Source organism: Mirounga leonina, unplaced genomic scaffold, assembly GCF_011800145.1.
Source record: "Mirounga leonina isolate KUSES-001 unplaced genomic scaffold, KU_Mleo_1.0 Mir_53, whole genome shotgun sequence".
NCBI lineage: Eukaryota > Metazoa > Chordata > Mammalia > Carnivora > Phocidae > Mirounga > Mirounga leonina.
Genome location: NW_023270807.1, coordinates 63,073,875 through 63,096,491, shown reverse-complemented (window position 1 = coordinate 63,096,491; position 22,617 = coordinate 63,073,875). Strand labels below are relative to the sequence as shown.

The 22,617-nt window shown below is 47.7% G+C and overlaps 1 protein-coding gene across 2 annotated transcripts in view; it reads left to right on the top strand.

Moving 5' to 3' along the window:
• Positions 1 to 22,617, top strand: part of BEND3 (BEN domain containing 3) — a 109,498-nt gene that overhangs the window by 62,738 nt on the left and 24,143 nt on the right. The window contains exon 1 of one of the 2 annotated variants that reach the window (XM_034991727.1): positions 15,236 to 15,356. The exons of the other annotated variant lie outside the window; for it this stretch is intronic. The gene's annotated coding sequence lies outside the window, so the exon portion shown is untranslated. Of the gene's footprint in view, positions 1 to 15,235; positions 15,357 to 22,617 lie in introns of those variants that run through there. 2 annotated transcript variants of the gene reach the window in all.

The following is a 22,617-nucleotide window of genomic DNA, read 5'->3' as shown; positions in this document are numbered from 1 at the left end:
CGTGGCCCTACTCCAGTCTTACAGGCGTGCCCCCTGAACACACAAACTGGGCTTCTCAGCATCTGCACGGAGGGGCAAGCCTGTAAAGGGGGTAGTGGTCAGTTATTGGTTACATTTCTGTTTCTGTCCTCATCACTCTTCCTGGCGCCCCTCCACTTGTGAGTTACGGCTGGGTCACTAAACCGAGTCGGAGATAGGCCGTCTGAGAGCCCGGCACCGCTGAGAGCAGCAGAGTTCGCTGTTTGAGATCAGGCTCGTCTTGGCTTGTGGCTGCCAGAGGTCATGTCTGTCTTCAATGAAATTGTCGAGCACCAAGGAAGATTTGTGGCACCCCCCAGCACAGGCCTTCATCTGCCCACTACCTATTGTTCTGACCTTACCTGTTACTTCTGCCTGGCCTCTAACTTCACTGGCTCTCTGGTTTTTACTCAAAAGGGCTATTTATAGCTTTCCAAATATGGCCTGCAGTTTCCTACTCAGCTGCTGCCCACGGTATTCTCTGCTCAGAATGCCCTTCACCCAGCCTGTGTGGGTCAGAATCCCGCTCAGCCTTCCTGTAGCCTCTCAGGACAGCCCCGTCCTTCACGGAACCTTCCTGAGCCAGCTCCTCACTCATCCTTAACACTGGGTCTCCCTCTGGTGCCGCCTTCTGCTTTATATTACAATATGACAGTTCTGAGGGTTAGCGGTTGATTCCTTGGGTAGACTGAAATCTCTGTGAGGACAGGGACTTGACGTATCCATTTTTTAATTCCCAAAAGGGCTCAAAGCTTCGCAGTTGTAGGTGTTCAATAAATATTTGTTTAATTTGAAAGTTTTTGTCACATTAAAACCAGTCAGGCTGTCTTCCAGAGAGTTCTCACCCTCTCCTGCCAATGGCATGGGTGCACAACCCTAATTTAGGTACTAAAGGGCCTCCCCCACCTCTCTCTACAAGTGATAACAGCCAAATTCTGTCCCTGCAAAAATTCTCTGGGAAGGTAGCCATTGGGAAAACACATTCACTTACTCTAGCCTAGACTAGAGATCCCTTTGGCACTGAAATAATTTACTTACTTACCCAATGTCAAGGCTGAATAAATGCAGTCTCCCCCAAGTACAAAGTTTACTCACTCAGAGCTGGGATTGCTCGCCTGGGTGGCTCAGTCGTTAAGCGTCTGCCTTCGGCTCAGGTCATGATCCCAGGGTCGTGGGATCGAGCCCCGCATCGGGCTCCCTGCTCAGTGGGGAGCCTGCTTCTCCCTCTCCCACTCCCCCTGCTTGTGTCCCCTCTCTTGCTCTCTCTCTCTCTCTGTCAAATAAATAAATAAAATATTTTTTTTAAAAAGCTGGGATTGCAACAAGTATCTTACAAAGAATTTGAGTGGGTACAGAAGCTGTACCTTTTGTGTGTCTTCATTTTTTAACATTTAAATGTTATTAAATCATTGGATAGCAACTTGGATGTAACATATTTTATTATAGATAACCGTTTGAAAACTTCAGTATCTCCAGAAAGAGAATTCAGGAAATACCAAATGTGTGTCTTAGAGAATCATAACGTAAGTGCCCTCTCTGTCCCCAAACTGGTTATGAGTTTCTCCCTTGCACTGTACATAGGTCATTTATTTCCACTGATGCTAATACTTTCCTTTAAAAAAACTGTTTTTAATTTTTTTGAAGAAAAGTAACCTCAAACCTCTCTAATTTCTAATGTAAGATATTCTGAGGGAAGCAGGTAATATAGATTATTGGACTCCTCTGGTCCCTTTTCCCTCAAATTCACACATGCGAGTTCCAAAGGGCAATTACTCCTCTTTGCTCCATGCTGATTGTATAGGTCAGGAGGGTAATAAGGTCGTTTATTTGAAGGATTTTCATCTGGTGTATTTCTAATATTCTTGCCCCGCTCCTGACCACTCAAATCAGTATCACAGTGAGACCAGCATCTCTCTCCCACCATCAAAGAAAATGATGAAACAAAGGTGATTTGAGTCTGAACTTTCTGCTCCCAAATTTATCATCTTCCCGGAGCACAAGGGTTGTATTGCTTTAGTCTTTTAAACCAGTAATGGCTCAGTAATAATGTTAGTCCTTTAAACCAGTGACGGCTCCGTATTAACTAGTATCGTGTGTTTACTATTAACTCGATGGCTAAACCTTCAAGTTATTACATATTTTTCAAAAACCTTATTATTGAATTCAGAAATTGCCTCTGGTAGAATCAGGAAAACAAGGTACTACACTAATAAAAGTAAATGTTACGTTATAATAAATTATTAAGAAGACACTGTGTTAGATACTTATATTTTACTTGAAAACTGGAATCTGATTAATTGCCTGAATGGGGATTTCCTTCCTAAAAGATTTTCCTAGTGCTTCCTTAGAAGCCACAGAGAAATTCTGAAACTGCCTTATAGATAACCTCAACTCAAATATGTTCAGCAAGATAATATTTTTGAGATATTAATCTATATTTTTATTCTCCTGTTATTTCTCCCTTTCTCTTCCCTGCCTCCAAGCAGAAATTCCCATCTGGGTTTATTGTCTTGGTGAAGGCATGAGATGGAACAGAAAGCTGAAATGGCCCTCAAGCTTTTGTTTCTAAAAGCGTAAAGCCCCAGCAAGGAGATGATTTGAGCCATAGGCAAAATGTCTTGGGCAGACGCAGGAGGATCCCGGACAGGGTGGCGAGGAGGAGCAGGGCTGGCACGGGAGCTTTCTGGCAACCTGGCTGGGAGGCAGGCCTGCCCTTCGAGAAGACACAGATGTGAGCCATGGCACAAACTAGAGGCTGTGGGCTAGATCTGACTTTGTTTGGCTGTGTGAATTTCAGTCATTCATATTAAAAATCTGGGCAATTTCACATAAAATTCCAGGTTTGGGTTTCTCTAAAGTAATTGGCGGATTTGGCCATACTGGATTCAGTCTATAATGGCACCAAATGGCTGTCTGCCTTGGATAAGGACTGAACCCTCTTGTTCGCCAGAGTCCCCGCCCGTCCCTGCCTTTTCCCTGCACTGACACCAAGAGTTACTCATCCTAACACTCACTGCTGTTTTCCAGGCAATAGAGGATGCTCCTCTTTACCCAAGATTTTTTCCGTTAAGTGGAAAAACAAAAGATAGACTAAAGATGGCTCACATTGAAAGAAACAGGGGAGCTAGTGCATTTTTTTGTAGAAGTGAAGATGTTCTTATGTGTTGAAGAGGCAATCCACCAGCTTCCCGCTTGAATTCTCCTTGCTGCTTCCTGTAGGCATTTGCATCAAGTATCCCTGTTCCAGGCAGCCTTGCAAAGAGATGATCATGTCCCCAGTCAGGCTTGGCAGAGCCGCTGCCTGCAGGGCATAGTGAGCAGGACGATGGGTGGCTTATCCAGAACCGATGTGGGCAAATGCCTGGAGGTCAGAGGCCCTTGGAAGCCCGCTGAGGGTGGGGAAGACTCCAAAACAATGGGGCTTAACATAGAAAGTAAATTATAAACATAGTTATTTCACACACACAAATGTATGAACTCAGATCTCATGGAATACCTTTATTATCTCACTGGCTTGGTTGTTTAGCTCGGAGCTCTAGCGGCTCCATTGTGCTCACGTGATAGAGGCTTCCAGAACCTGTCCTGGAGAAAGACAGCAGGACGCAGTGTTCTTTTCCTTGTGGATGGCGGAAAGAGAATCAGCACTAGAATTGTGGTTTGGGAACCATCACCTGTTTTAGAATCATACGGTGGCATCTCTCCCTTTCTGCATGGAGTTTCGACTTAAAATGGGGCTCTGGGGGGCGCCCGGTGGCTCAGTCGGTTAAGCGTCTGCCTTTGGCTCAGGTCATGGTCCCAGGGTCCTGGGATGGAGCCCCGCGTCGGGCTCCTGGCTCAGTGGGGAGTCTGCTTCTCCCTCTCCCTCTGCTGCTCCCCCTCTTGTGCTCTCTCTCTCTGTGTCAAAAAAACAAATAGAATCTTTTAAAAACTAATAATAAAATAAAATAAAATGGGGTTCTATGGGTGTCAGCATTCAGGTTGGGCATATGAACCTTGGTGTTTTTGCTGCTAAACTAGAAATGTGTTTTTCAAAACCCCAGCTGTTATGTGCCTGGGTTAGTTATCTCAACAGGTCGCTTACCTCATTTATGACCAGTACAAATAACAGCTCTCCTTTACTGAGCTAACCTTCCGCCAACCACTAGAGCAATGCTAAACCTAACCGCCTTGTTTATAACCACCTGGGGGGGGGGGGGGTTGCCCCATGCTGTGAATAGGGAACCGGAAGCCAAAAAGTTTGAGCAAGCTTCTAAAATCTCACACTGGGCACACGTTGGAGTCGGGATTCAAATCCAGGTCCGCCTGACTGTATAAGCTCAGCACTCCACAGCTAGCAAGCACCACAGTATTTATTACCACTTGCTATCTGCCGGACAACAATTGGGCGGAGGGATGGAAGCATGAATGCAATGGCCAAATCTTCAGGGAGCAGCAAAATTAAATTAGGCACATTCTTTTTTTTAACGATTATTTATTTATTTATTTGACAGAGAAAGACACAGTGAGAGAGGGAACACAAGCAGGGGGAGTGGGAGAGGGAGAAGCAGGCTTCCCGCTGAGCAGGGAGCCCGATGCGGGGCTCGATCCCAGGACCCTGGGATCATGATCTGAGCCGAAGGCAGACGCCCAACAACTGAGCCACCCAGGAGCCCCTAAATTAGGCACATTCTTTAGAAATAAAAGGGAAGGCAGGTTCCTGCAGTGACAGGTTTTGCAGGAGTCCTTGGATTTGTGCTGGTAGCAGAGGAAGTCACCTTGTCAGCGGAACATTCACTCTGGGGCCCTGTGCTTCTGGGATGCTAAGACTGGGTCCAGAATAGCATACTACTCTTTTCCCCGACTTTTATGAGTTGAAGTGTATCCCCCAAAAGACACTGAAATCCTTACCCTCAGTATCTGTGAACAGGACGTTATTTGGAAATAGGGTCTTTGCAGATGATCAAGTTGAGGTGAGGTCATTAGGATGGTTCCAATTCACTATGACTGGCATTCTTATAAAAAGGAGAGATTTGGGGGCACCTGGGTGGTTCAGTCAGTTGAGTGTCCGACTCTTGGTTTTAGCTCAGGTCATGATCTTATGGGTCATTGGATCTGGCCCCGCATCAAGCTCTGTGCTCAGTGGGGAGTCTGCTTGAAGATTCTCTCCCTCTGCCCTTCCCCCCCATGCATGACCGCATGCTCTCTCTCAAATAAATCTTTCATAAACTAAATTAAAATAAAATAAAAAGGAGAAATTTGGACACAGAGACAGGCATGTACAGAGGGAAGACTATGTGAAGACATAGGGAGAATGCCATCGACAAGCCAAAGAATAGCTGAGGCTACCAGAAACAGAGAGAGGCCTGGAACAGATGCTCGTTCACAGCCCTCAGAAAGAATCAACCTGACCAACACCTTGATTTTGGTCTTCTTGACTCCAAAATTGTGAGATAATAAGTTTCTGATGTTCTAAGCCACCCAGTTTGTGGCACTTTGTGATGGCAGCCCTAGGAAAGAAAAACACCATCCAACCTGTATACTTTTAATTGTTTTATTATTATTTTTTAAAGATTTTATTTATTTTAGGGATGCCTGGGTGGCTCAGTTGGTTAAGTGGCTGCCTTTGACTCAGGTCATGATCCCAGGGTCCTGGGATCGAGTCCTGCATCGGGCTCCTTGCTCGGTGGGGAGCCTGCTTCTCCCTCTGCCATTCCCCCTGCTTGTGCTGTTCACTCTCACTCTCTCTCTGACAAATAAATAAATAAAATCTTTAAAAAAATATTTTAAAAAAGATTGTATTTATTTTAGAGAGAGAGAGAGAGTGCACGCACCAGCAGAGAGAGGAGCAGAGGGAGAAGGAGGGGGAGATGACCTCCAGCAGACTGCTGAGCCAGAGCCCAATATAGGGCTCGATCCCAGGACCCTGAGATCACGACCTGAACCTAAACCAAGAGTCAGACACTCAACCGACTGAGCCACCCAGGTACCCCCGTATACTTTTTTAAAAGGGAAGATTCAGTTGTGTGGCTTTGTCATCATCCACTTCAGAGTCCTCCTCCTGAGCGGGTCTGGGAGCCCCAGAAGGGTCTGGCATCGTCCACATGCAGCCTTGAACCCATATTTCGAGGCTTAGCCCCCAGTCCAGTCAGCTGGAATATCTAGAGCCTGTGTCTGAGTCACAGCAGGGAAGAACCACTTAAGATCCTTAATGCAGAAGGTGGCAGAAGGTATGACACACATTCTGAAGCATCATGGAGTCCAGTCCAAAAGTATCATGGACAATGTGAATCACAGTACCATCAAGTAAGACCAGTTAGGCTGAGATGAGGGCCGTCTGCAAAAAAGGTCTAAGCGGGAGCACAAACCTGGGTGCTACTACCTCTGGTGGGGAAGGGGCTGGTGAAAACACGACAGAGGAGGTTTTGAAGGAAGACCAGGCATTGACAAGGGGCCTCTAAAAGCCTCTAAGGCTCAGGCAGAAGAGGCGGAAGTGCCCAGTGTGAGCAGGAAAGGAGTGCTCCAGCACTCCTATGTGTCTTAGTGTAGAATGGGATTTTCTGAAAGGAGAAGATTAAATTCTATTCTAGTCAGCACTATTTCTGTTTTGAACAATTAAATTGGGAAATAACTAGACTTAATTGGAAAATAGCAGAAGAGCTAGTACTTTGGCTATAATGCAGGTCATGCCAATTGTCAGTTACTCATCGAGAGCCTGGCACATATTAGGTCTGCAGTAACTATTTGTTACATGAAAGAATGAGTTACAAACCATCTAATCTCTCTGGACATTATTTTTTTTTTCATCTGTTCAAAAATGGGATAAATTGGTATGGGGAGGTGATATACCTGTTCCATCTCTCGCAGATCCGTGATCAAAGGCAAACAGGGTGACAAAATGTGAAAACACTGTTGTTATGAACTGAATGTTTATGTTCCTCCCAAATCCATATGTTGAAGCCCTAACCCCCAGTGTAAAGGTATTTGAAGATGGGGCCTTTGGGAGGTAATGAGGCTTAGATGAGGTCATAAGGGTGGGGCCCTCATGGTAGGATCAGTGCTCTTTTTTTTTTTTTTAAGATTTATTTATTTGAGGGGTGGGGGAAAGCACGCAAGAGTAGGGGGGAGTGGCAAAGGGGGAAAGAGAATCCCAAGCAGACTCCCCGCCGAGTGTGGAGTCCAACATGGGGCTCAATCTCACGACCCTGAGATCATGACCTGAGCTGAAACCAAGAGTTCAGACACTCAACCCACTGAGCCACCCAGGCACCCCAGGATCAGTGCTCTTATAAGAAGAAATACACAGCGAGTTTACTCTTTTCCTATTCACCATGTGAGGACGCAGCAGGAAGGTAGCTATCTGCAAACCAGGAAGCCAGCTTTCACCAGAACGCAACCATGCTGCCACTCTGATCTCAGACTTCCAGCCTCCAGAAAAGTGAGAAGATAAATTTCCATTATTTAAGCCCCCGAGTGCAGGGTATTTTGTTATGGCGGCCAGAGCAGACTAAGACAACAATGGGAAGACCTTTATGACTGTGAACTTTATAGAGTTCTGTATTGGGCAGGGGGGTGCGGTTCTGGCATGTGGCGCAGATTCTACCATGAATTAGCTACTTGCCTTTGGGCTCTTCCCTTGTAACAGCATAGGGGGTACAGGGACATTTCCAGGCATCATTCATACAGACTAGGACCCATCCTGTCCTAATGTTTGACCTTTTGTTTCTTCATCTATAAAAAAAAAAGGATGAGGAATGGAACATGGTATCTAACAGCAATTCATTTATTCTTTCAGCAGATATTTGTTGAGAATTGACTGTGTCTGAGGCACAGAGCCAGGTACTCGGAGACAGAGCATTGGAACAGGGTCTTGCCCTCCAGGAGTTTACAGAAAGGCACTTACAGCTTCCTGTGAGCAGAGTCTCTGTATTAGCTAATTTGCCGTAACAAAACATCACAGACTCAGGGGCTTAAACCACAGACCTTTATTTCTCATAATTCTGGATGCCGGAGGTCAGGGTACCAGCACATTGGTTTCCCCTGAGGCCCCTTCTCCCTGGCTTGCAGATGGCCTCCTTCTCTTCATGTCCCCTGTTGGCCTTTTCTCTGTGTGCATTGCTGGTGACTCTCCCTCTGCTTTTAAGAATACACGGGAGGGCGCCTGGGTGGCTCAGTTGGTTAGGCGACTGCCTTCGGCTCAGGTCATGATCCCAGGGTCCTGGGATCAAGTCCCACATTGGGCTCCCGGCTCAGCGGGGAGCCTGCTTCTCCCTCTAACTCTCTCCTCTCTCATGCTGTTTCTCTCTCGCTCGCTCTCTAATAAATAAATAAGTAAAATCTTAAAAAAAAAAAGAATACACGGGAGACTCTTAATCAGAGGAAACAGACTGAGGGTCACGGGGGGGGGGGGGGTGGGGGGATGGAGTAACTGGTCGATGGGCATTTAGGAGTGCACTGATGTAAGAGCACTGGGTGTTATATGCAACTGATGAATCACTGACATCTGCCTCTGAAACCAATAATACATAATGTTAATTAATTGAATTTAAATGAAAAAAAAGAATACCGGTCATTGGACTGAGATGAGAGGCACACCCATATGACCTCATTTAACATTAATTACCTCTTTAGAGAGTCCATCTCTAAATACAGTCACTTGGGGCACCTGGGTGGCTCAGTCAGTTAAGCATCATGGGATCGAGGGTCCTGGGATCCAGTTCTGCATCAGGCTCCCTGCTCAGTGGGGCATCTGCCTCTCTCTCTCTGCCCTCCCCCAGCTTGTGGGCATGCTTTCTCTCTCTCTCAAAAATAAGTAAATAAAATTTTTAAAAAGTAATTAAAAAAATAAATAGTCACTTTCTCAGGCATACTGGGGGTTAGGACTTCAACACATGGATTTAGGGGGAGGTCAGAGTTGAGTTCCTAATAGCCTCTATGACCAGGAAAGAAAAGGCACTGTGGAAGTACAGAGCAGGGGCATCTCGCCCAGACTTGGACTACCCGAAGCCTCTCGAGGAAGAGATCTAAGTTAACTGAAGGATGGGGCTGGCGGCAGGGGCTGCTATTCCGAATAAATATACTCTGTGAAGCACAAACCTTGTATATTTCACTTTTTTGTGGCCTCTGACTTTTTTTTTTTTTAATGTGTTTGGCCTTTGGTAGGAATAACAAAGAGGAACCCAAAAACATTCCAGAAGCCAATGTGCCTTGGGCAAGCCACCTTTCCTTTTTTTTTTTTTTTTTAAGATTTTTATTTATTTATTTGACAGAGAGAGACACAGCGGGAGAGGGGAACACAAGCAGTGGGAGCAGGAGAGGGAGAAGCAGGCTTCCCGCCGAGCAGGGAGTCCGATGCGGGGCTCGATCCCAGGACCCTGGGATCATGACCTGAGCCGAAGGCAGACGCTTAACGACTGAGCCACCCAGGCGCCCCGCCACCTTTCCTTTTTGCTTCAGCTTCCTTCTTGGTATAATCAAGCACTCCGCATTTATTATTTCCCAGACCTTAATGTGCCATGATTCTAGGGAAATCCTTAGGTATATTCACAGTTACTTCTCTAAAATACTGGGTTGACAATTCAGAAGCTTGGGGAAAGGGAGACATGGATTCTGTAGCCAAATGCCATATTAACTTTTGGAACATTATTAAGATCTCTTCTCTCTGTTTTCTAATAAGAACATGTAGATAAAGGGGAGCCTGGTGACAGGAGTAAGTCCAGACTCTCACACCAGCTCTGCATGACTTACCTACTCCAGGGTGACTTTTGCTCTGTAGGCCCCGGTGACGTCTGTGGGAAGGGGGTACAGGGCTGCAAAAGCAATGGATGCCCATTGTGGGAAAAAATAAAACCGAACATGACACAAAGGTATTATGTGAAAAAGTACATTCCTTTTCTCGCTCCCAGCCTATACCGTAGGGGAAACCATGCCTCCCCGTTTTCCACATCTTCTAACTTACGCTGAAATATATGTATTTGTTTTTCTTTTTTTTACAAAAACAGGATGATACTACTTATGTTGTCTGGCACACAGGAGTGTGACAGCACCTGGCTCCAGGGGTCCCAAACAGACCAGGCTTAGCCAGCCGCCACTGACAAAATCCAAAGGCAGAGAAACAAATGGTGGTGGAACAAGAAAGGAATTTATTTATTTATTTATTTATTAAAGATTTTATTTATTTGAAAGAGACAGACACAGCGAGAGAGGGAACACAAGCAGGGGGAGTGGGAGAGGGAGAAGCAGGCTTCCCGCCGAGCAGGGAGCCCGATGCGGGGCTCAATCCCAGGACCCTGGGATCATGACCTGAGCCGAAGGCATATGCTTAACAGCTGAGCCACCCAGGCGCCCCAAGAAAGGAATTAAAAAAAAATTTTTTTTTAATAATCTCTATACTCAGACCTGGGGGCTCAAACTCATGACCCAAGATCAAGAGTTGCATGCTCTTCCGACTGAGCCAGCCAGGCACCGTGCACAAGAATGGAATTTATTTAAATGAAGCCAACAGTGGGAGGAACACAGAGTAGCCTCTAGAAGACTATCTCCAAAAGGCTGAAACTACTTCCAGGTTTATATAAGGAAAATGTGGGGCAAAGGTGGGCGGGTACCTGCAGGTAGGCAGTGAAGGTCAAAAGGATCAGTGTCCTGGAGTCAATCCTGGGAGGGGTCTTGTAGGCTCAGGGCAGTCCTTGCTGGTCAGGGGATAGTTTTGGCTCCCATTAGCGGATGCTCTGCCCTCAGGGTCTTCCGCCTGAGCCAAGAGACAAACTGGAAAGAACCCAACTAGAAAAGTTTGAGGTCAAAACGGAGACAGCCCAAGTCCTCTTTCAAATAGATCTCTAATTGTCTTTTACTCAAATGTGGCATTGACATTCATTCTTCTGTCCCCATAAAAAAGAGTACTTCTCTTTCTAAAGCCTATGTAGTATGCTAGCATGTGTCATTTATTGAACAATTTTTCAAAACCCCTCCCATTTTTTTGCTAACATGAATGATCCTGCAATGAACATACTTGTAGATGTAGCTTTGGTTGAGTAGTTCCCCTCGAAGGATTCCTAGAAGTAGAACCGCTGGATCTCGAGTTCATTTTTATGAGGTGTTTCATTGTACAGAAAAAAATTTAGGTCAAATAAGACCCCCCAAAAATGTGTGTATCTATGTATGTATACCATTTCATTTAAAAAGTCTTGACTCACAGCATGAAATAATTTCTTAAAAATTGGCCGGTTACTAGACTAGTATGTCTTCTTTTTCTTCTTTTTTTAATGGGCACTGATTGGCTGGGAAACCAGCCTCCCCTTACTCCCTGCTTCCTGACAGTCGCAGCTGTGTGATCAGCGTGGGGACTCCTGACTGCAGGCCCGTGGGCGCCCCTCTGGGTGTGGGGGCCCTGGTGGCTGCTACGCCTCCAGCCAGCACTCTGGACTCAGAATGAGCTATAGTTCAGATTGGCATTTGTTTTCTCAAGGGCTTGAAATTGAGAGTGGAATTGCAGCAATTTTCACTCTTCCTAACATTTCTTTTTGCAGAATCCTATTGTGCAAGCCAGATATCCAACTAAAATCAGATCTTAATGGCTGTGTTGGGTACTTAAAATCTCAAGCTGCTATAAATTATTAAATAGGCCTCAACACAGAAGAAGAACTGCCCAGCACAAATTCTCTGCAGCTTTTTCATTCAAAACTTAATCTTTTCCCCCATATTGGGTCGTTTACCGGCTCCGGATTCCGGTAAAGGTAGGTCTCCCCGCTCCCACCCCCCCAGCACACAAGGGGTTAAACTTAACTCCCGGAGCCTAATTTCCCAAACAAAAGCCAGTTTTGCAAGTTATTTTTCAAGGTGTGTCTTTCCATAAGTTCTATTTAATAAAGTTAATACATGTTCCCACTTCCCTTCTTTTTTTCCCTTCTTACTTCTCTGTTGTCAGTATTCATGGAATCTGGATCTGTCAGCTACTTATGTTTGAAGTGGAAGAATTGGCAAAATTATACATCCAGCAGGCAAGAAATAAAGTGGAAATGTCTCACAAGTAACACTGAAATCTGTTGCGTTGTTTTAAGACTTAACTACTGAGAAGAAAAAAAAAAAGCCCTACTAAATATTGTCTTGGCAACTATAAATATATTTTAGCGATGATAAAAACCTTTAGAATAGCAGCTACAAGATATCTGAAACCTAATGCCTATCTGTCTGCCACTCTCAATTATATATATTTATATTCTATATATCCCATTCTTCATTAAATGCTGTGCAATTTTCCTTTTGAGTTGCTGTAGTGTTTTATGTGAATCCTTTATATGGCCAAGGAGCCAATTTCCCCCCCTGCTGCATTTTACTCAGGTAAGATTGGAAATGAGCTCATTAGATCAATTGCTGCAACTCTAATTTGAAAACTTGAAAAATGCATTTCTAACTAAGAAATTTCCAATCATGCAGATATCTAAAACTCGGTTTTCTTTTTTTTTTTTTTCAGGTCTTTCCACACATCCCCATGAACCAGGAACTGTCACTCCTACTGACTTCTTAGGGTTGTGTTGGGCAGGAATTGTGTTTTTTATACCTCATTCCTCTCCCCATCTTACTCCATGTTTATTCATTTTTTTTCAGAAGGCATTACTTTTATCCACTTGCACTTTCAGACCTATTATTTTTTTTTTCAGAGCTATTATTTTTTAAAGCCTCCAAAATACAAGTTAGATACAGCTATTCCAGTGCAGCTTTGGAGGTTGTTTTCACCTTCATATACTATTTTCCCTTATGAAACAAAACAAAAAACATACAAAACCATTTGAGGGTAGGCCATTTCCTAGATAGCAATGATTTTCATTTCCGTTAATAACTTATTTGGAATGAACAGCTTACTTTGTTAAGTAGATTGATCCAGTTATGCAAATTAAGATGTGTAATTTACAATAATACTCAAGGTCACTTTGTTATTTTCTAAGATGTTTTTAAAAAGTCAGCCGTCAGGTAAGCACGCTGCTCGCCTTAGATGCTATTTATTAATAAAATTATTGTATTTGGTTTCAAATATGAACAAAGAAATGTTGGTTTCTATTATTTTTATTTCTATTGTTTTACTATTTAATTTCTCCTTAAATACCTCGGTTGTTACTGTGAAAGGGCTGAAGATACAGATCTTCACAACACATATCTCATCTAATCCCCTTTGTAAAAATGTAACAAGGTCATTTTACATTTTTAAACCACTTCTGCAAAGTGGTTTAAAAATGCAAAGTGAGCTTAAATGCTACTCTTAACTCTTCCTAACTCTTCTACCGGGAAATCCTAGAAAACTGAACTAATGCAACTTATACTCTTTAAATTCTAATTATAACTGTCAAATTAAATTGAAGGTGAGACTAAAACTGCTGTATCTGTTAAGTGAGTCAAGCGATGTACTGGATCATACGTGTTATTTAATGTGCAAGTGTAAAAGTCAAGTTGCCGGCAGAAATCGAAGTGCCTCCATTCTGTCTTCTGAGAATGTATAAATTAACCATTCTCCCCCAAGCGGTCCTCCTCCCTTCCTCCCTCCGCCCTATTTTAAATGTAGATAGGGCGTCTCAAGTCTTTTGAATTTGAAGGGCTGCTATCTCGGCCCCATTCTTTTCATCATCCTGTTTTGAATGACACTGAGCACGTATAGATTCTTTTATAAAAGCACCCCCTGGATGCAGAGCTCGGTTCTCCCGGAGGCTTGCTAATTTTGCATAGCAATTAGTACTGACTTCTCAAAATGGGCTATCCAAATGCAGCCTCCAGAATGTTCCACGTAGTTCCTCAAAGGTCTTAGATAACCGTGCGCCTTTTGATTTCAAACCCGAAGGGAAAGAACTTGCATAATTACTAAATTCCCAACTGGAGTGGCCCGGAGGAGGACACGGTAATCCAAAACTCTTACGTTAATTCAAACCCTCCCCGCAACTGGGCAGCAAGGAGCCAGCATATGCCTTCTTTTAAAATCTATTCTACCTATTCACTGACCGCGCAGGGCTGGGCCACATGGCTCTCTCTTGCAGCCAGTCAGCTGTGAGCAGCAGATGGGATCATTTGCATTTTTCTTTTTATATTTACTCCGACCGGCAAATTAAAGGCTTTATAAAAAAATCTACATTCTCATTGTTTGCCTAAAATACAAAAGTGGTTTAACTGTTGGATTGGGCTTCCCTGACCTTCACACGCCACACCCCTTCAAGTCACTGAGACTTAAGAAAATACCCGAGGGGTAGGTTTCGTATTTATCAACTTGCAATCTACAGTCCGGGAGTTAGGAGTAGAAAGAATCAGCCTTTATTGAATTGGTGACTCGTGTTTTTCTATTTTCAGCGCTCGGCGCAGATACCCCGTGGGTTTGTCTGTGGCATGTGGGTCTGCGAGCGCGCGCACTTCTGAATCTCTTGCTCTGTAGCCTCAAACCTCAAAACTTCGCGTTACAAGTAGAAGGCTGATTTTCAGCCCAGGCTTACAACAGAGGGCGGCCACCCTGCCGGGGGAGTGGCCAGAGCCAGCGTTTCCAGTGTTTCCCAGCGCCGGGGTCGCTCCCCCGCGCCCCGCCAGACTCCATGCCGGCTTCGCGGGGCCCCGGGGGCCCACGCGGGTCCCCGCGCCCCGAGGTCTTTGTGCGGATCGCGGCGCGGGAACACCCGCCCGGGGGGCCAGGGCCACGACCGGGATGCCAAAAACTGGGGAGAGACGCGGGCGCGAGGGGAGGAGACGACCCGCAACAGTCGCCGTCCCGCGGAGGAAAAAAAAAAAAGTAGAAAAAGAGGCTTTTCAGGTCAAACTCCTCGGGTCTGAGCAACCACGTTTTAGAGCAATGACTCGTGGGGGGAGAACACACGGTGTGCAGGGCACTTTGTTAGGCAGCGCTGCCCGGGCGCGCCGTGGGCTTCGCGGCCGCCGCCCCCCGCCCCCCGCGCGGGCCCACGTGGAGCGGCGCGGCGCTGGACGAAAGCGCAGGGCCGCCCGGGTCCCCGGAGTGCGCGCCCCAGCTCCCCGCCGCGGCCGTTCACGCCCGAGCGCCGCCGCCGGTCCCGCGTGTGCCCCGCTGAGGGGGAGGGGCGGGCCAGGGGTGGGGGCGGAGGGGTTGTGGTTCCACTGCAGCGGGGGCTCCTGTGTCCTTGTGCGGAAATGACACACGGAGTCCCGTCACGTCACGCGAGAGCGCAGCGCACGGACACACACAAAGAGAGGGGAAAATACACGGCGCCCTCCCGCCGCCCCCAGCAACTCCCCGGGCCGCCCCGGCCAGGCCCTCCGCGCGCGGCCCCCACTCCCCGGCCCCGCGCTCCCCCCCACCCCCCCCACGTGGCGCCCAAACTCGGCGCGGGCCCGCTCTGCAAAGTACAGAACTCGCGTCCCAGGTAAGTGCGGGGCGGATCAAGCCGGCCGCGCGGTGGCGGCTCCGGGGCAGACGGACGGGCGAGTGGCTGCAACATCCATGCCGGGGTGGGGGCGGGAGCAGGGGAGGGGACGCGAAGGGGGGCTGCCCTGAGCGCGCCCGCCGGGAGGAGCGCCCACCCCCGCGCAGGGCCGAGCGGCCGGAGCGGGCGCCTAGAGCCCACGGGCTCGCCGCGCCCATTGTGCCGCGCGCCCCTTTGTGCCGGCTCGGAACGCGGCGGCTCCATGGCGTTCCGGGGAGCACGCGCGCCGCGCGGGGCGGAGGGGGGGACGCGGAGTGGAACGGTCCGCGTCGCCGCCGTCGCCCGCCCCACTCGCGCCGTGCGCGGGCCCCGCACCCCCGCCTGGCGCTGCGATGGAGCGGCCGGGGCCGCCGGAAGGCTCGGCGGAGCCCGCGGTGGGCTCGGCGCTCGCGCTCGGCCGGGCTGCGGCGGGGCACGGCTCGGCGTGTAGAAGGGGGTGTCAGAGCAGGAGCAGGGGGCGGGGACTGGAGGGGGATGCCGAGTGGGGAGCTGGAGGCCGGAGGAGCCCCCGTTCGGAGGGACGCTGCCTCCGGAGGCTGCAAATGGAGCTAGGCAGGCCGGCGGCGGCGGCGGCGGCGGCCACCGGGAGCGGACAGGGACGGGCCCCGCCGCCAGGGGGCGCAGCGCTCCCTCCCCGGCGGTCCACGGCGCGCCTCGCGGTTCCCGCTGCCCGGGAGCTGGAGGCGGGCCCGGCGCCCTGGGTGTGCACCCGGCCTGGCGCGAGGCCTTCCCGGCCAGCCGCGCAGCCGGAGCCCAGGGCGCTCGCCGCGCCTCGTGACCGCCCGCCCCCTTCCCCTCTTTATTGTAAACGTGAATTCCCACGCAGACTTTGCCCTCGCCTTATCGGTGAGCGTGCTGCAACGCTTGTGAGGGCCTTGTGTGCCGCGGCAGAGTTTTTTACAAGGTGTTTTTACAGGGGTGAGAGAGTTTGATTGCTCAGGTGGCCCGCCTGGGAGAGTTGCACACGCAAAGGCTAACCCGACTAGGGTGCACGGGATGGGGCTAATAAGCACCTCAGAGTTGGTAATGTTCAACTTATTAAAGTGACTTTTGAATGTTTACCGTGCCAGAAAGCTGTGGCTGCAGGAAACTGAGGCAAGAAGTGAGCTCCCGGGCTTGCTGGGTGTATGAGAGAGGGATGGAGAAGATTCTTTTGTTAATCCGCACTGCCAGCCCGTCGGCTTTTGTTCTGTTTCATCATCCGTCCCTAGTTCATGGTTTCCTATCAATAGCTGCACAGGACCCTGTCAGCTTCTCTCACCCTCGCTACGGACATTTGTGCATTTCTTGTATCTTCGCAGTTTTAGATCTCCAGCCGCTAACCTAGTGTCTGATAACTTAGTAGGTGCTCAGTAAATATTGGCTAAATGAATGGAGGGCCTCTTGGATTTCAGAAGAAAGGTGGGGTTAGTGCAGCCTGTTCCCACTAGTGGGCTCAACGGTGTATGTGTGGCCCTTGAAATTAAATTCACGGATAAAACCAGAGCTTTTAATATCTCTCACATAAAAGCTCCACCACTGAATATGGGTTTTACTGGAGACACCCATCCCTTTGATGAAGCAATTTAACAAGAAAAGTTTTGTGTCCTTCCCTTCCACCACCACACACATAGCAGTAGTTCCAGCGAAGAGAGGACCTAGTAGACAAGGTAATCATCCCAGGAACCTCTTAAAGAGTACCACATTGCCACATTTATTACTACTATCCCTTTTGGTCACTTCTAGGTTCCTAAACATCCTTTACATGAGCAGAGGAATTGCAGAATGTATAATAATTAGGAAGAGAAAAATTAGAATCAACCCTGACAGATTTGCTTAGGTGAAAATTTAATCTCCTGCAGAACGTCCCACCTGCCACTTTTTAGAGCTGACTAAAAAGCCCCTGAAGCAGTGAGGAAGGAAACAAGAAGCTTTTATGAATTGAATTGACACCATGATGAAAAATCTGGGGATGTGTCTTTTAAATACCTAAAAATTGTATAATGTAGAAACACATGAAGGTTGCTAGCCAACCAGCAAAAATAACTTGGTGTTAGTGTATGGGAGGTTGGGGTGTAGCATTTTTTTCCTGGCACCTAGTCGTGATGACAGGTGGTGAATTACGGTTGCTACCGTTATTACTCATTGTGCCCCTCATTGGCTAAAGTATGTTTGGGGGAATTATTTGTAGAATTAATCTTCTGGTAGATGGAACTTTTCTGCATCCTCCCCCTTGATGGTGGTTACAGGGATGTATACATGTGTTATCTTTCATGGAACTGTGCACCCCTCCCCCCAGAGAGTAAATCAGTTAATTTTTTTTAAATAAAATTTAAAGTCACAACACACATGCCCCCCAAATGGGGTATTTTATGTGCTTTGTGAGCATCGCTTTGCTCTTGCTGTTTCTTTCCCCCTCCAGATTGGACAGTTGTTCTTGTCCCCCTTCTGATGCTCCAGTACTTCTTGCAACATTATTTCAGCTTCCAGCTCTGGTGGTTTCTGGAACTAGCTGCCACACCTGACCCCCACGTGCTGTGCTAAGAGTGCTCCATGCTGGTGTCAGGACTTCCGTGTGTCAAACGGGAGACATGCTATTTCACTGGGAGTGGTAGTTAATGCGTGGCATGTTAGTCACTGAATGATCAGACCTTTTACGAACGACTGGTTTATTTATTTATTTTTTAAAAGATTTTATTTATTTGACAGAGAGAGACACAGTGAGAGAGGGAACACAAACAGGGGGAGTGGGAGAAGGAGAAGCAGACTCCCCGCTGAGCAGGGAGCCCCATGCGGGACTCGATCCCAGGACCCTGGGATCATGACCTGAGTCGAAGTACAGACACTTAACCGACTGAGCCCTCCAGGAGCCCCTGGTCTTTCTTGTGTGCTGGGGGCTATTGGTTTGAGCATGGAGCTAGTGAATGGAAGGATGGAGGCTTGGGGATGGGGGGTATGTACACCAGACTATGCCCCAAGTCTAATTAGCTCATGTGGTCACAAGACAACGCACTCCAAAGAAGTGGGAAGTACAGAGGAAACTCAGCTTGTACCTCCTAGGAAAATTAGTCACCACCGTACAGTCAGTCACATGGCTGAGTGCTGGGGTGTGCTGGCCCTCTTGTCCTGCTTGAGCCCCAGCTTCTGGGTGCCAAGGTTAAAGTTACAAGTCTGGTGCCTCTCACTATTGATGTCTTTGGAAGGTAGCCCCTCTTGGCCTCATGAAGGCTTTGAGAGTAATGGCTTAGCCGAGGAGGACATCGCAGTCACATTCGGACAAGACAGTGTCTGAAGGGTAAGACACCAGCTCGCAGGCAGGCAGGGTGGAGGTCGGACTTCTAGGCCCGCTGGAAGATGTGGTTGTACTTGAGTAAGGAAGGCAGCAGCAATTACAGCTTTAGAAAACTCGGGGGAAAATTGCCCTGGTTTTTGTGAGGACTGCTATTTTTCAAACTGCGTTTGCAGATGTGTCTAAAAATAAAAACAAATTGCAAACATGTCCTGCAAGTCCCAGGGGCAGGATGCCACTGCCAAGAGGGCCGGGTTCCGAGAGCCCCAGGACTCCCAGCCGGTCTTGTAAACGCAGAGCCCCGAGCCCCGCAAGAGCAGATGGCATGGGAACATTCTTTCTGTCCTTAGGGAGAGCATTTTATTGGATTTCACCCCCTTCCAGTTTGTTTCGTTTTCATTTAAAAGAAAAGTTATTAAACTTTTAAAAGCTTTAAGCCATATTATTTAATTTTGCCGTTTTAAGAAATATCCACTAGGGGCGCCTGGGTGGCTCAGTTGGTTGAGCGACTGCCTTCGGCTCAGGTCATGATCCTGGAGTCCCGGGATCAAGTCCCGCATCGGGCTCCCTGCTCAGCGGGGAGTCTGCTTCTGCCTCTGACCCTCCCCCCTCTCATGTGCTCTCTCTCTCTCTCATTCTCTCTGTCTCAAATAAATAAATAAAATCTTAAAAAAAAAAAAAGAAATATCCACTATTAAAATGACTTTGAAAATCTTTAAAAAAAAAAAAAAACAACTTTATAATAGGTAACATTTACTTTTTTTTTTTTTTTTCGAAGATCCCACTTATCTATTTGACAGAGAGTGTGCATGAGCAGGGGGAGGGGGAGAGGGAGAAGCAGACTCCCAGCCAAGCAAGGAGCCCGTTGCGGGGCTTGATCCCAGGACTTTGGGATCACGACCGGAGCCGAAGGCAGACGCTTAACCAACCGAGCCACCCACGTGCGCCTGGATAACATTTACTAAGTGCTTTGTGCAGTCACTTTCTCCTTTGTAATGTTCGCAGAAATTCTTGAGGTAGGCTATTATGTTCAGCTCCATTTTACAGAGGAACCAAAGGTAGGGAAGCCACTTGCCTTGTGTTAATAAGCCGAACAGTAGGCAGGGCCAGAGTTTTAACCTGATTCTTTCTGATCCTCAAGGGAGTTCCCTTTTCTTGGAGATCAGAGATCAGCTGCACTCGTCCCTACTCTGGTGGTCCAGGGGCCCTATCGCCAGGTGACTTGCTCTGCCTCAGAGCCCAGCCTACAAATGGGCGCTCAGTGGGAAGGAAGAAAGCAGAGCGTGGGGAGGTCATGCCCCATTCGTCGGGCTCTTGGAAGGCTGGAATGAGGCCCCGGAGTCCACCTGGGTCCCTTTCGTTCTTTTTGCTCTCTGTAATACCCCCCCACCCCAAGGGAGGCACAGACTGCTGCCCCCCCTGGTTCTCTGCCTGCCAAATAAGAGGGCTCTTGCGAGGATCGCGTGGGTTAACATGTAGAACAGACGGCTAGCCGGCCCTCCGGAATGTGAGCTGGTATCCTCCTTTTCTGTGCTTAATGTTTAAAATCGATATGACAGAGCGATATCACAAAGTCAGATCAGTCATGACCGTTGTGAAAAGGCTGAGGTGAGTTTTTGTTAGGTCTTTAAGTTTTGAAATCCTGAGTATGTCTTATTAATGACACCTTGAAAACGGTCCAAGTGTATTTTCCCTGCTTTACCCTTTGCATGTGGCAGCTCACACAGCCACCAGCTCCCTGGTCTCAGGTTTCAAACACAGTGCTTTTCTGGGGCTCCCGTTCTCCAGCAGCTCTTCCTGTGCTCAGAGTTTGCCTCACTTTGCATCTGCAAACGTGACTTGGGAGGTGGGGAGGATCTGCCCCCCCCACCCCCCCCAGTGGCCTGAGGTCAGGGCTGCTGGGCCCTGTCTTCCTGGACCGCACCTCAGCCCAGTGGCCAGTGCTAAGTTCAGTGGACGTTTCCGATTTAGTGGGCCAGAATCCTGAGTCAGCCGGCTGGGATTTGAACCTCGAGGTTTCAGGAAGCCCAAGTACTTCCCATTTCTGGGCCTGCTGCAGGGCCTGTGTGAGTCCTGGCCAGCCACAAGCCCCTGGCACCTTGGATTAGCCTCACACTGCCCTCACCAAGAGGCCTGGTCTGGCTGCTCTCTCATGAGTGGAGGTTCTCTGGAAAGAACATGATGGAGAGGACCCCTGGCCACTCCTAGCCCTCTCTGAGCAGCACTGGAGAACGTTGTCCCTTGGACACCTGCGGGACACTTAGGGAAGTGACCCATGACCCTGCGAAGGCGGTGGGCTTTGGCAAGGAGTCACCACACCTAGGTGACCCCTGCTGTCCTTACTGTGGTCTTGTCTTCAGCTCTCAACAAGGAGAATTCTCCACGTCAGGTTCTATGTGACTCCTTATTACCCACTCAAACCAGTCACCTCACCACACCTTCCTTTTTCTGTGGTTCAGGCACTCCTCAGCTCGGCAGACCTGCTGACCTTCCCTGTCCCCACTACCTCCTGCTGCTTAACCCAGGAGCCAGGTCCCTCAGAGCAGGCCTCTGCTTGCCCAGTTTGGGCCAGTTTTGAGGAGTCAGGGAAGGAGGGCCCCAGAGGCGGGTCAGAATGTCTCCTAGACACCGTAAGAGAACCCTGAAGAAAGGACCACATTTAACAGTGGTCATGCAGGGTACAGAGACCCAGAAAGTGAGGCCTCTGCCCTGGTGAGTTGCTAAGCTTCCGGCCAGCCGCGAGCCTTCCGGTGACCTGGCCTTCCCACCCTGATCCAGAAGACTTGCTCTCGTTTTTTGGTTTTGTTTTGTTTTTCCCTCCCGTGAAATTTACCTTATTTTGAAAATCCAGGCAAATGCACTGATAGAGCCTATAATGTACCCACCAGGAAATGACATTTCCTTATGGTTCAGAACCAATCTCTTCACCTTCTTCTTCACACCCAGGTTTATGAGCTGAGACTTTTTCCTGATCTCTCTTTCTCCCCACACTGAGGAGCATTTTCCATCTTCAGAGGCAATAATTCAGAGATAGTTAGGAAATGAAAGGCCTTTCCTAGTTTGTCAGTTGTTATATTGTTTCTTAGATTATCGATATTTTAAATATTTAAAAGTTGAAAGATTTGATTTTACGTAATTAGCATGTTGCTGTTTGTGGGCCTGAGTGAGAATATGGCCTGCTCTATTCTATATTCATATTGTAATACTCCTTATTTTTCATTTTTAAAAATTTCTTTTTCATTTTCAAAGAATTGCATGCCCACTGTAGAGTATTTGGAAAGTAGAAGGAAATATTAAGAAAAAAAAATCCATAATCTCCTGATTGGAGGTAATTAACGTTTTGGCATATTTCCTTCTAGCTGCATTATGGCATTTTTTAATTATGCAGTTGACATATCCCCAGCGAACTTTGAAGTAGGTTATTATTGACTGGGTGGCCCTGTAATGAACAATTGATTTTGAATCTTTACACATAATTTAATGCTCGGCTCTTCCTGTCAATAGAGGTTTTCGAATTCATGTGTTGAGAAAATGTGTCAAAGTCGACTTCCTAACTTTGTATAATGGAAATAACGATAGTGATCAAGGGGGATCTCAATCCAGGTCACATTCAGTTTGTTCTGTCTCCTACTTTCTCTGCAGCTTTTTGTGGAATTGATCAATAAATAATAACAGCTAACGGCTATGGAGGGCTTCTGCGCCAGGATTTCCACCCTCGGTCTGATACTCAGTTCCTGCCTGTGCTTAGCCTGAGAACCTCTGCCCTCTGCCCAGTGTGATGACTGCATATCATAACTTTCAAGTGTGTGAGGCTCCGTAAGTGACAGAAAGATTTGGTTATAGGTCCTTATAAGCTGAAAGTGATGAGGAGGATCAAGATTTGCCCATCTGAACATTGACAAAGTTATTTTCGAAGTAGATTTTTTTCCCCCT